Source organism: Stenella coeruleoalba (genome assembly GCF_951394435.1).
Source record: "Stenella coeruleoalba genome assembly, chromosome: 1".
In the NCBI taxonomy this organism is placed as follows: domain Eukaryota; kingdom Metazoa; phylum Chordata; class Mammalia; order Artiodactyla; family Delphinidae; genus Stenella; species Stenella coeruleoalba.
The window spans coordinates 96,614,925-96,628,265 of NC_137169.1; positions in this window are offsets into that span (position 1 = coordinate 96,614,925).

The following is a 13,341-nucleotide window of genomic DNA, read 5'->3' on the forward strand; positions in this document are numbered from 1 at the left end:
CGAAGTAAAAAAGTGAGCTCTGAAGTCAGATCCTCTGTAGACCTGCCTCGTCAGGCGGATTCTGTCAGGTTTGGGCATCCTGCACTCCCTTCGCGCAGCTCATCCTTTCTCCTCCGTGCCTCCTGCTTCAGTTCTGGGCTGGTTCGGGCTGCAGAAACCACTGGTTGGTTCCATCATGGCCCAGGAGTCAGAGACCTTTCTTGAGTTTGGGCTCTGCCCGTGAGTGAAGTGGCTCATCGTGGAGACCGACGCTGGCGGCTGCCTGCAGACCTGTCTTATTTTGTCTGCACAGTGTAAAAAATAAATGGTTACCTGTATTTAAAAGTTGGTATATTTCCCCCCAAAGTTGCATTTCCTGTATCTCTTAGAAAATGGGAAGTCTGTGGCATCCCATTGGGTTCCCACAGTGGCACTAACTGGTGGGAGTGGTAGCCAGCTGTCTGTAGTGGTTTATTTTTTAACATCTTTATTGGAGTATAACGGCTTTACAGTGGTGTGTTGGTTTCTGCTGCATAACAAAGTGAATCAGCTGTACATATACATATATCCCCATATCTCCTCCCTCTTGCGTCTCCCTCCCACCCTCCCTATGCCACCCCTCTAGGCGGTCACAAAGCACCGAGCTGATCTCCCTGTGCCATGTGGCTGCTTCCCACTAGCTATCTATTTTACATTTGGTAGTGTATATATGTCAATGCCACTCTCTTACTTTGTCCCAGCTTACCCTTCCCCCTCCCCGTGTCCTCAAGTCCATTCTCTACATCTGCGTCTTTATTCTTGTTCTGCCCCTAGGTTCTTCAGAACCATTTTTTTTTTTTTTTTAGAAAAAATAGATTCCATATATATGTGTTAGCATATGGTATTTGTTTTTCTCTTTCTGACTTACTTCACTCTGTATGACAGACTCTAGGTCCATCCACCTCATACAAATAACTCAATTTCGTTTCTTTTTATGGCTGAGTAATATTCCATTGTATATATGTGCCACATCTTCTTTATCCATTCATCTCTTGATGGACACTTAGGTTGCTTCCATGTCCTGGCTATTGTAAACAGTGCTGTGATGAACATTGTGGTATATGACTCTTTTTGAATTATGGTTTTCTCAGGGTATATGCCCAGTAGTGGGATTGCTGGGTCATATGGTAGTTCTATTTTTAATTTTTTAAGGAATCTCCATACTGTTCTCCATAGTGGCTGTATCAATTTACATTCCCACCAACAGTGCAAGAGGGTTCCCTTTTCTCCACACCCTCTCCAGCATTTATTGTTTGTAGATTTTTTGATGATGGCCATTCTGACCGGTGTGAGATGATAACTCATTGTAGTTTTGATTTGCATTTCTCTAATGATTAATGATGTTGAGCATTCTTTCATGTGTTTGTTGCCAATCTGTATATCTTCTTTGGAGAAATGTCTATTTAGGTCTTCTGCCCATTTTTGGATTGGGTTGTTTGTTTTTTTGATATTGAGCTGCATGAATTGCCTGTATATATTGGAGATTAATCCTTTGTCGGTTGTTTCATTTGCAAATATTTTCTCCCATTCTGCGGGTTGTCTTTTCATCTTGTTTATGGTTTCCTTTGCTGTGCAAAAGTTTTACGTTTCATTAGGTCCCATTCATTTATTCTTGTTTTTATTTCCACTTCTCTAGGAGGTGGGTCAGAAAGGATCTTGCTGTGATGTATGTCATAGAGTGTTCTGCCTATGTTTTCCTCTAAGAGTATTATAGTGTCTGGCCTTACATTTAGGTCTTTAATCCATTTTGAGTTTATTTTTGTGTATGGTGTTAGGGAGTGTTCTAATTTCATTCTTTTACATTTAGCTGTCCAGTTTTCCCAGCACCACTTATTGAAGAGGCTGTCTTTTCTCCATTGTATATTCTTGCCTCCTTTATCAAAGATAAGGTGGCCATATGTGTGTGGGTTTATCTCTGGGCTTTCTATCCTGTTCCATTGATCTGTATTTCTGCTTTTGTGCCAGTTTGGTAGTGGTTTAAACACACCTGAACCCACCACACACATGTCCGGGTCTCCACCACACCTGCCTCAGGGTGGCCACTGGGTGGCTGGGATTCGCATCTGACCTGCAAATAATTTGTTTGGTCCACACAGTGTCGACTGCATCATGCTTAAAATGTTTGGAAGGGAATTAAATTAATTGTGTATTTCTATTTTTTGATATCTACTTTACAAATTAGAATTGGAAACACAATCTCTAGTACCCTATAGACTCATATTATGTTACATGCTTAACCCATAATTTAGTTAAAGCAAAGATTCTTGGTAGAATCTCTGGCAGATGATTTTCCTTACACTGTCTGTCATACTCTCTTGCATTACCTGCCTGGCCCCTGTGGGCTTCTGAGCTTGCTCCTTTTGCCCAGGGTCACTAATCCTCAGGTTTCTCATCCATGAAATGAAGCCCAAGTAGGGTGGAGTAGAAAAATCACAGGTTTTGGAGTCAAACGGGTCCTGGATTGAAATCCTGGCACCACCGTATTCTAATCTGGGAGCTGGGTAAGTGACTTAACTTCATTAAACTTCATTTTTCTCATTTGTAAAATATGGGTAATGATATCCACTCTGTATGCCTTTGGTGGTGATTAGAAGAGAGGAGAATAATAAGGGCGTACATTTATTGAATGCCTACTGTCAACCAGGCACCTGACATAGGCTCATTTATCATCACAAAAACCCCACAAGGTAGATGTTTACAGATGAGGATGATGAGGTTTGGAGGAGTGGGGATCACATGACCAAGGGTAAGTCTGGGGCACCTGACACCAAGTGAGCACTCAAGGACTGAGGGCTGTGCCAGGCTCCTCCAGTTCTGGAAACCCCATGACTCAGACTCTGGGTCCTTCCCTTTTTACAATGGTGCTGGTCCCTCGGGAGCCACTCCAGGGAGGGGCTAGTTTTCCAGATGTTCAAAGAGAGGATGTAACATGTGCAGTTGTCCATCTTTTACACTGCGAGTTTTAAAGAGAAGTATATCACATTTTATATTTGGTTCATGAGAGAGTTGTTTTTATTTTGTTTTAATTTTTGTATTTTATTTTATTACTATTTTATACAGCAGGTTCTTATTAGTCATCAGTTTTATACACATCAGTGTATACATGTCAATTCCAATCGCCCAATTCATCACACTACCATCCCGCCCCCCCCGCCCCACCCCATGGCTTTCCCCCCTTGGTGTCCATACATTTGTTCTCTACATCTGTGTCAACTTCTGTCCTGAAAACCGGTTCATCTGTACCATTTTTCTAGGTTCCATGTACATGCATTAATATACGATATTTGTTTTTCTCTTTCTGACTTACTTCACTCTGCATGACAGTCTCTAGATCCATCCACATCTCAACAAATGACTCAATTTCGTTCCTTTTTATGGCTGAGTAATATTCCATTGTATATATGTACCACATCTTCTTTATCCATTCATCACTCGATGGGCATTTAGGTTGCTTCCATGACCTGGCTATTGTAAATAGTGCTGCAATGAACATTGTGGTGCATATGTCTTTTTGAATTATGGTTTTCCCTGGGTATATGCCCAGTAGTGGGATTGCTGGGTGGTATGGTAGTTCTATTTTTAGTTTTTTAAGGAACCTCCATACTGTTCTCCATACTGGCTGTATCAATTTACATTCCCACCAACAGCACAAGAGGGTTCCCTCTTCTCCACACCCTCTCCAGCATTTGTCGTTTGTAGATCTTCTGATGATGCCCATTCTAACTGGTGTGAGGTGATACCCCATTGTAGTTTTGATTCGCATTTCTCTAATAATAAGTGATGTTGAGCAGCTTTTCATGTGCTTGTTGGCCATCTGTATGTCTTCTTTGGAGAAATGTCTGTTTAGGTCTTCTGCCCATTTTTTGATTGGGATTTTTTTTTAATAATGAGCTGCTTGAGCTGTTTATATAGTTTGGAGATTAATCCTTTGTCCATTGATTCATTTGCAAATATTTTCTCCCATTCTGATGGTTGTCTTTTCGTAGTTTGTAGTTTCCTTTTCTTTGCAAAAGCTTTTAAGTTTCATTAGGTCCCATTGGTTTATTTTTGTTTTCATTTCCATTACTCTAGGAGGTGGATCAAAAAAGATCTTGCTGTGATTTATGTCAAAGAGTGTTCTTCCTATGTTTTCCTCTAAGAGTTTTATAATGTCCGTTGTTACATTTAGGTCTCTAATCCATTTTGAGTTTATTTTTGTGTATGCTGTTAGGGAGTGTTCTAATTTTATACTTTTACATGTAGGTGTACAGTTTTCTCAGCACCACTTATTGAAGAGACTGTCTTTTCTCCATTTATATCCTTGCCTCCTTCGTCATAGATTAGTTGACCATAGGTGCGTGAGTTTATCTCTGGGCTTTCTATCCTGTTCCATTGATCTATATTTCTGTTTTTGTGCCAGTACCATATTGTCTTGATTACTGTAGCTTTGTAGTATAGTCTGAAGTCAGGGAGTCTGATTCCTCCAGCTCCGTTTTTTTCCCTCGAGACTGCTTTGGCTATTCGCGGTCTTTTGTGTCTCCATACAAATGTTAAGATTTTTTTTTCTAGTTCTGTAAAAAATGCCATTGGTAATTTGATAGGGATTGCATTGAATCTGTAGATTGCTTTGGGTAGTATAGTCATTTTCACAATATTGATGCTTCCAATCCAAGAACATGGTATAGCTCTCCATCTGTTGGTATCATCTTTAATTTCTTTCATCAGTGTCTTATAATTTTCTGCATACAGGTGTTTTGTCTCCCTAGGTAGGTTTATTCGTAGATACCTTATTCTTTTTGTTGCAATGGTAAATGTGAGTGTTTCCTTAATTTCTCTCTCAGATTTTTCATCATTAGTGTATAGGAATGCAAGAGATTTCTGTGCATTAATTTTGTATCCTGCAAATTTACCAGATTCATTGATTAGCTCTAGTAGTTTTCTGGTAGCATCTTTAGGATTCTCTATGTATAGTATCATGTCGTCTGCAAACAGTGACAGTTTTACTTCTTCTTTTCCAATTTGTATTCCTTTTATTTCTTTTTCTTCTATGATTGCCATGGCTAGGACTTCCAAAACTATGTTGAATAATAGTGGTGAGAGTGGACATCCTTATCTTGTTCCTGATCTTAGAGGAAATGCTTTCAGTTTTTCACCATTGAGAATGATGTTTGCTGTGGGTTTGCAATATGTGGCCTTTATTATGTTGGGGTAGGTTCCCTCTATGCCCACTTTCTGGAGAGCTTTTATCATAAACTGGTGTTGAATTTTGTCAAAAGCTTTTTCTGCATCTGTTGAGATGATCATATGGTTTTTATTCTTCAATTTGTTAATATGGTGTATCACATGGATTGATTTGCGTATATTGAAGAATCCTTGCATCCCTGGGATAAATCCCACTTGATCATGGTGTATGATCCTTTTAATGTGTTGTTGGATTCTATTTGCTAGTATTTTGTTGAGGATTTTTGTATCTATATTCATCAGTGATATTGGTCTGTAATTTTCTTTTTTTTGTAGTATCTTTGTCTGGTTTTGGTATCAGGGTGATGGTGGCCTCATAGAATGAGTTTGGGAGTGTGCCTTCCTCTGCAATTGTTTGGAAGAGTTTGAAAAGGATGGGTGGTAGCTCTTCTTTAGTTGTTTGATAGAATTCACCTGTGAAGCCATCTGGTCCTGGACTTTTGTTTGTTGGAAGTTTTTTTTTTTGTGGTAGGTGGGTCTCTCACTGTTGTGGCCTCTCCCATTGCGGAGCACAGGCTCCAGATACACAGGCTCAGTGGCCATGGCTCATGGGCCCACCCGCTCCGCGACATGTGGGATCTTCCTGGACCGGGGCACGAACCCGTGTCCCCTGCATTGGCAGGCGGTGAGCCACAGCCACCCCCCGCCTCTGCAGGAGACCCTCCAACACTAGCAGGTAGGTCTGGTTCAGTCTCCCCTGGGGTCACTGCTCCTTCCCCTGTGTACCGATGTGCACACTACTTCGTGTGTGACCTCCAAGAGTGAAGTCTCTGTTTCCCCCAGTCCCGTCAAAGTCCTGCAATCAAATCTCACTATCCTTCAAAGTCTGATTCTCTAGGAATTCCTCCTCCCATTGCCAACCCCCAGGTTGGGAAGCCTGATGTGGGGCTCAGAACCTTCACTCCAGTGGGTGGACTTCTGTGGTATAAGTGTTCTCCAGTCTGTGAGTCACCCACCCAGCAGTTATGGGATTTGATTTTACTGTGATTGCGCCCCTCCTATCATCTCATTGTGGCTTTTCCTTTGTCTTTGATGTGGGGTATCTTTTTTGGTGAGTTCCAGTGTCTTCCTGTTGACGATTGTCCAGCAGCTAGTTGTGATTCTGGTGTTCTTACAAGAGGGAGTGAGAGCACGTCCTTCTACTCTGCCCCTTGGTTCCTCTCCTCGTGTGTTTCTTTTTAGTTACAAGTGAACTTTAATTTTTTAAATTGTGGTAAAACGCACATAACATAAATTTAGCATTTTAACCATTTTTAAGTGTACAGTTCAGTGGCATTAAGTACATTCACATTGTCTTGCAGCCATCAACTATCCATCTCCATAACTCTTTTCTTCTTGCAAAACTGAAAAATTTATACCCATTGAACAATAACTCCCCATTTCCTTCCTCCTCCCACATCCTGGCAACCACCATTCTGCTTACTGTCTTTATGAATCTGACTACTCTAAGTGCCCCATATAAGTGGAATTACACAGTATTTGTCCTTTTGAAACTGGCTTATTTCACTTGGCATAATGTCTTCAAGTTTCATACACATTGTAGCATGTGTCAGAATTTCCTTCCTTTTTTTTTTTTTTTGTTTTTTAATAATTTTAGTTTTTCTAATTTTGTGTTAATTTCCCATAGCACCTTGGCAATGTTGAAAATACAAATACAAGGATGTACTCATTTTAACATAATGTGCATGAGCATGTGTCACACCATTGACGGGGGACGGGGAGCAGTTTTGACAACAAGAACAAACCTAAGCAATAGACAAGAGAAGCCAGATAACTGGTTCTGACTCCCAACCCTGAACATTTAAGGGATATCACTCAAGGGACGCCTGAATCAGGCAAAAAACAAAATGCAATAATGGTGTGGATTGTTTCTTATACTAATCAGTGTTTTGTGGTGCAAAACTGAAAATAAAACCATTTTATTGTATACATAGCCTGTTAATATCTCACTTGTACTTTCAGGACCATCTACTCAACAAGTTGCAGCTTTTAAAAATAAAATTGAAGCTATTTAATAATCAGGTGGGTTTTAAAAGAGAATACACTCTCAACTTGAAATCAAATTCTCTTTCAACTTCTTAAAATGTCCTCATTTAATTAATGAGGACTGAAATATCTATGTATCTTCTTGAAATCTGACTAAACTAGCACACACCAAAAAGCCCAAAGTTAAATTAATGGCCGCCAAGTTGTAAGGAATTTCTTTTCTAAGCCTGAATAATCTTCCACTGTATGTATCTACCACATTGTGTTTACCGATTCATCCATCTAACCTTAGGTTGCTTCCACCTTTTGGTTATTGTGAATGATGCTGCTGCTGCTACAAACATGGGTGTACAAATATCTTTTTGAGATTTTACTTTCAATTCTTTTGGTTATATAATTGCTGTATCATATGATAATTCTGTTTAATTTTTTGAGGAACTGCTACACTGATCTCCATAGTGGCTGCACCATTTTACATTCCCACCAACAATATAGAAGTGTTCCAATTTCTCTGTATTTTTGCCAACCTTTGTTATTTTCTGGGGTTTGTTTTATTTATTTATTTGTTTTGATAGCCATCCTAATGGCTGTGAGCTAATATCTCCCTGTGGTTTTATTTTCATTTCCTTAATGATTAGTGATGTTGAGCATCTTTTCATATGTTTCCTGGCCATTTGTACATCTTCTTTGAAAAAATGTCTATTCAAGTCCTTTGCCCATCTTGTACTTGGGTTACTTGTTTTTTTTGCGTGTGTTGTTTAGTTGCAGGAAGTCTTTATGTGTTCTGGATGTTAACCCCTTATCGGATATTTGGTTTGTTTGCAAATATTTTCTCCCATTCTGTGGGTTGATTTTCACTCTGTGGATAGTGTCCTTTGATACACAACGTCTTTTGTTTTGTTGTAGTTTATGTTTTGTTGCCTGTGCTTTTGGCATCATATCCAAGAAATCATCGTCAAATCCAATGTCATGAAGCTTTTGAAGTTGAAAGTTTGGATCAATTCTTCTCCCCAACTATCTAGTGATTCTTTAAAACTGTATTTATAAAGCAAACATTCATGATCTCAAGACGCGTGACACAGATTCTGTTTCGTCATCCTGCAGTGGCTCGTGTTCTCCCCGTCCACCTTTATTGTCCCCTTTTAGCCCTGCTTTGTCCGGTCATGATTGTGGGCGTCTTGTGAAGCTGGAGGCACAGTTGGGAGGGACCTGATTTCTACCAGAGAATCTTCCCATCCTTTTCTTCCTCTCTTCCACCCCACTTTTCTTCCTCTTTTCAACTCCCTACTGAAAAAACAGTCCCAAATGGGATTTAGGAAGCTGCCAGCCCTGCTTCCCAAAGCCTTAGCTGAATGGCTTTCCCTTGGAGCAGGGCCCTGGGTGCTGAGTAGCTGGTTCTTTTGCTGTTTGGTTTCCATCCTCTTCCTTCTGAATATGCTGGATGTCAAAGTTATAAATAAGGAATTTATTTGGAGACGTCTTTAGATTATCTCAATCTTTAAAAACTTTTTATTTACAAATAATTTCAAATTTACAGAAATATAAAGAATTCCTGAAACCTTCACCCAGATATCCCAAATGTTGATACCTGACCACACCTGCTTTATTCTCTCTCTCTCTGTATATATATGCATATATATATATTTATTTCTGATCTCTTAGAAAGTAAGTTGCAGACACAATGCTCCTTTACTTCAGTATGTCTCCTCAAATCAAGGACATTTCCTTATAAATATTAAAATCAAAATCAGTACAAATATCAAAGCCAGGAAATTGACATCGATACAATAGTATTAGTTTTTGACCAAGTCCTCTTCCCCAACTATTTAGTGATTCTTTAACACTGTATTTATAAAGCAAAACATGATCTCAAGATGCATGAGCCAGTGATCCAGAGACTTGGTTTGCTGGTGGCCCCGAGTTCTGCATCGGAGCTGGGGATTGCCTTGACCCTTCCCTCTCTCCCATCCTCCCCTTTCTGCCTCCCATTCTGAAAGCACAGCTGCCCTTGTGCTCAGCATGGAATGGGCTTCCCTGTTGCTGTTTCCCATAACTCACAATGTGCTCTCCCGTGTGTACAGGGCAGGGTCCCTAACCCCACCCTTCTCCCAAGAGGACCTGGCAATTCCATGAGGCATTGGGCAGACATTCTCAGGGCTCAGGTCACTTGATGCAGAACAAACAGAGTTGCGGGTTTGGAGGCTGGGTGCTGGTCTCCCCCCCAAATTTCTGCTGACCATGGCTGGAGGACCGGCCAGTGTATCACTCACAGGGATCACTTTGGGGGCAGGAGGGGAGAAGGGTAGGGACTTACAAATGTGCAGGGCAGTCTTCTGATGTGTTTTCTAGGTTTCTGCCCTTCTGAAGTCTCTCCCAGCTGAGCTGCATTAAAGACCCTAGGACCCCTCCCACCTTCCTCAGCCCCAGACTTGTTGAGTGTGGATGTGATGTCATGTTCGCTGAACTGCAGGATTTTGGTGCTGGGAGGGTCACGTGGTCAGACTGAAAGACTGCACCGTCAAGAATCAAACCGACCCAAGTTTCAATCCCAGCTCCGTTTATCATTAGCTGAGTGATATTGAAAATTAGTTAAGCTTTCTAAGCTCCTGTTTGCTCATCTGTGACATGGAGACCTTTGAAAAGAGTAAATGCATGGTGTCTGACACTAACTAAGCCCATGATGCATGGTATAGGCTTTAAGTGTGGCTGAATAATATTTTGAGGTACTGATTTATGACTTTTTAAAAAACTCCTCTCATTTTTCTCCTTTCTCTTTTCTTCAGGAAAGGAAAAGCCAGCTTCCCTCAGGGAAGATGTGGCAGGGCAGAAAGCAGAAGGGACCTGCAGGGTTTCCAGGTCAAGATGTGTTTCTCCTGAAGTCCTGGGGGAATTTGGGGCTCCTCAGAGGGTGTAGAAGGCAGAGGCAGGGGAGTCAGGCAGATTCTGAGTGGCGGGGACCTGGACCCTGCTTCCTGTCAGTGGCGCAGGTAGGTGGCAAGATCAGGGTGGAGTGGCCGCGTGGCCTGTCTTGGGGAGGATGACCATGGAAGCTTCCAGAAGACTGGGGGCTCAGGTGAGACACGGAGGCAACAGGGACCCAGGCAGGGACAAGGAAAGACCACAGGGCACTGCTGCCCACCCACGCCCCCGTAAACTTGGTGGGCTGGAGAGTCACGTGTGCCAAAGCACATCTGTGGGGCACTGTGCAAAAATGGCTAAGGTTAATTTGCCCCTCAGTCTGGAGGGCTCCGGGCACAGGGCAGAAATTCAACTGATTTATAGAGCACAAAAAGAACTGCTGCTGTGGACACATCTGAGCTTGTAAATCCCACATTTCACAGATGAGGAACCGAGGCCGGGGAACGATTGTTCAAGGTTTGTTGTTCAAGGATTGTTCAACGATTGTTCAATGATTGTTCAAATGTTCAAGGTCACACAACCGCAGTTGCTATGCCTCCTACTTGTAGAAGGCCTAACAAACAGCAGCCCTGGACTCTCTTATCTTTGACCCTCACATGACCCTCTCAGTGTCATTGTCTCTACCCTACAGAAGAGGAAACTGAGGCACACAGAAGTAAAGGGATTCGCTCAAGGTCACAATACCATGTGGCAGACCCAGAGTTCAAGCCCAGGGTAATTACACATGGAGACCCAGTATTCAAGTCCGGGATCATTCCACGTGTACTTTACAGAAACCACGCTCCCCTGCCAACGAGTCCCTGCAGAGGAGGTGTCTGGCCCTTTGGATCACAACAGGGTCACATACCAGGGCCAATTTGTCCCCCACCCGACTGTGGCTCCCTGGGGGTGGAGATGACACCAGCTCCACGCCTCTGTCCAGTGTGAGCCCTTAGGAGATTCTCAGGATGTGTTGAGCTGGTGTTGTTGCCACTCACGTCTGAGTGGAGGTCACAAGGTTGGGTACCCAGGAAAGGCTGTCCCTGGGCCCTGATTTTGTTTGAGCCACTTTTGTGGGTCAGTTCCCAGACTCGAGGAATCTAGACCGAGGAGAGTCGCTCCCACCTGGCTCTGGGTACCCAGTGATGAAATCTTATCGTGGCTTTTCTAAAAGCTTTTTGCAGTTTTTGGCCTGCTTCCCGGGGATATACAGTCCTAACATCCTGTGCAGTCTGGGGCAGCCTTCCTGATAGCGTGCACTTGAATGCTGTTAGAATGATCCCAATCTTGTGAATAAACACGGAGAAACCAGTGCTTTGGTTCTTGGCTTTGAGGGTCACCTTGCTGACGGAGAGGGGGCTGAGCCTGACTTCCAAGACTCATTGTTCAGTAGTGTTTGCTGCTGGGTCAGGCTGGGCCACTGGTGACATGGAGCGGGGTGGTATAGCACTCTTGCCTGATGTGCTGACCCCTGTGGGTCCCAGCCCCAGATGCTACCAATGGCCCCATTGCTCATAAGTATGGCTGTCCCAAGGAATGTCCAGAAGTTGAGAGGAGTGAGCTAGAAGAAGTGCTGCCCCAGACTCGACATTGTAAACTCATGAACTTCTCACAGCCTGTTGGGCCCTGTGGTATAGTGTATGTAGAGCATCAGACCAAGAGTCTTGTGGCAGTTCAAGCTCTTCTTCCTTACGGGCAAGCCCTTTAACCTCTCTGAGCCTGCATCTCTTCCTCTGCAGGATACAATAAAGATGCGGCCTGCTAGTTATTCCTCAAGAGTGGCGGCAAGACCATTCATTCATTCATTTGCTTAACCAAGCATTTAATTGAGCATCTACTATGTGGCATGCTGGGTGCTGACGTGTGGAGGAAACAGCAGTCGGATGCAGGGCCACTGGGACAGGACACGCAGGCCCTGCCTGGCCTGGCAGGGCGGCGTTCTCAGGGAAGGAAATGGGAAACAAGCTGTACCGTCAGGTGGCGTTTTTTTCTCTCTGCTTCCCTGGTTTTGGAAAGAGAGGGTGCCTTGATGATGTCGTGAGGGTGCTTTTGGAAAGTTGGATGTGCCCATGGCTGCTTCCTGGGGCCTGAGAAGCAGCAGCATCCTGGGTTACTGGGAAAGGATATGAGGGTGGGCATTGCCATGGCCAGGGTGGGGTCTGCCTGTCCTCCTCAGGCCTGTCATAAAACACTCAGATTCCCTGTCGACTGGCCTCCTGAGGCCCTTACAAGTCAAATACAGGAGCTTCTGGATCTGCCCCTCCCAGACCACCCCCTGCCCATGTCTGGGGCCCACCATAGGCCCACCACATGCTCACCTCTTCAGCTGCCCAACCTGCCCTCTCTGTTCCAGGCCCATGCTTCCCTCTTCCACACCACCAGGCCTCCCTCACTTTGCAGACATCTGTCCTACAGGGTGTGGATGGCTGGCACTCTAGCCTCCCTCACACCTGTGGTCCCAAAGCCCCTGCCTTATTCTAACTTGAGCCTGAGCTTCCAGTTCATAGCCTCCCCTCACTCCTGGGATGTGACTTCCACTTTGGTGGCTAAGTCTTTGTTTTCCTTTTTGCCCTAATTCTCTCCCAGGCTACAGGCCTGAGAGCATATCTGGCCAATCTGGCCTGGACCCTGGGACCCTCTCCTCATCACAAGCGCCTGCATGTGTGCCTCCAAGAAGCTCTTCTGCGTCCTCTGTGTGTGGCTTCGATGCGCTTAACCTGTTCCCCAAACCTGACCATCACGTCATAGCTTCCTCCTTCCCCTCCATGTGTGGCACATGCTTGCCCTCCCCGTTTACCCTCCTCAGGCCTCCCAACTGTTCATGGGATCTGGTGTCTGCTCCCTCCCCTTCCCAATGCCCTTCCAACATGGAACAAAGGGTCACGCCCTGGGGGAGCTGGAATCTTGGATCTGTGGCTCTCTTAGATGGAGATGACAGGCTGAACAGGCACTCTCGGCCTCAGATGCCACTTGGGGAGTAGACTGAGTGGACCCTGGAAACCTGGCCTGGGAGGACTGGGCAGGGAGACTCCAGGATAGGGCCGGCTGGGGCTCCCGTGAAGTCAGGCCCAGGGACGGGAGGCAGCTAGGGCAGGAAGGGGCTCACTGGGAACAGGCCTCTTTACAGACCATAAGGTGGGACATGAGATAGGACTCTGGCAGTGGCTCCACCTGTGTTAGCCCAAGAAGTCCTGTTTGAAAGGGGAAATCAGATCAGGA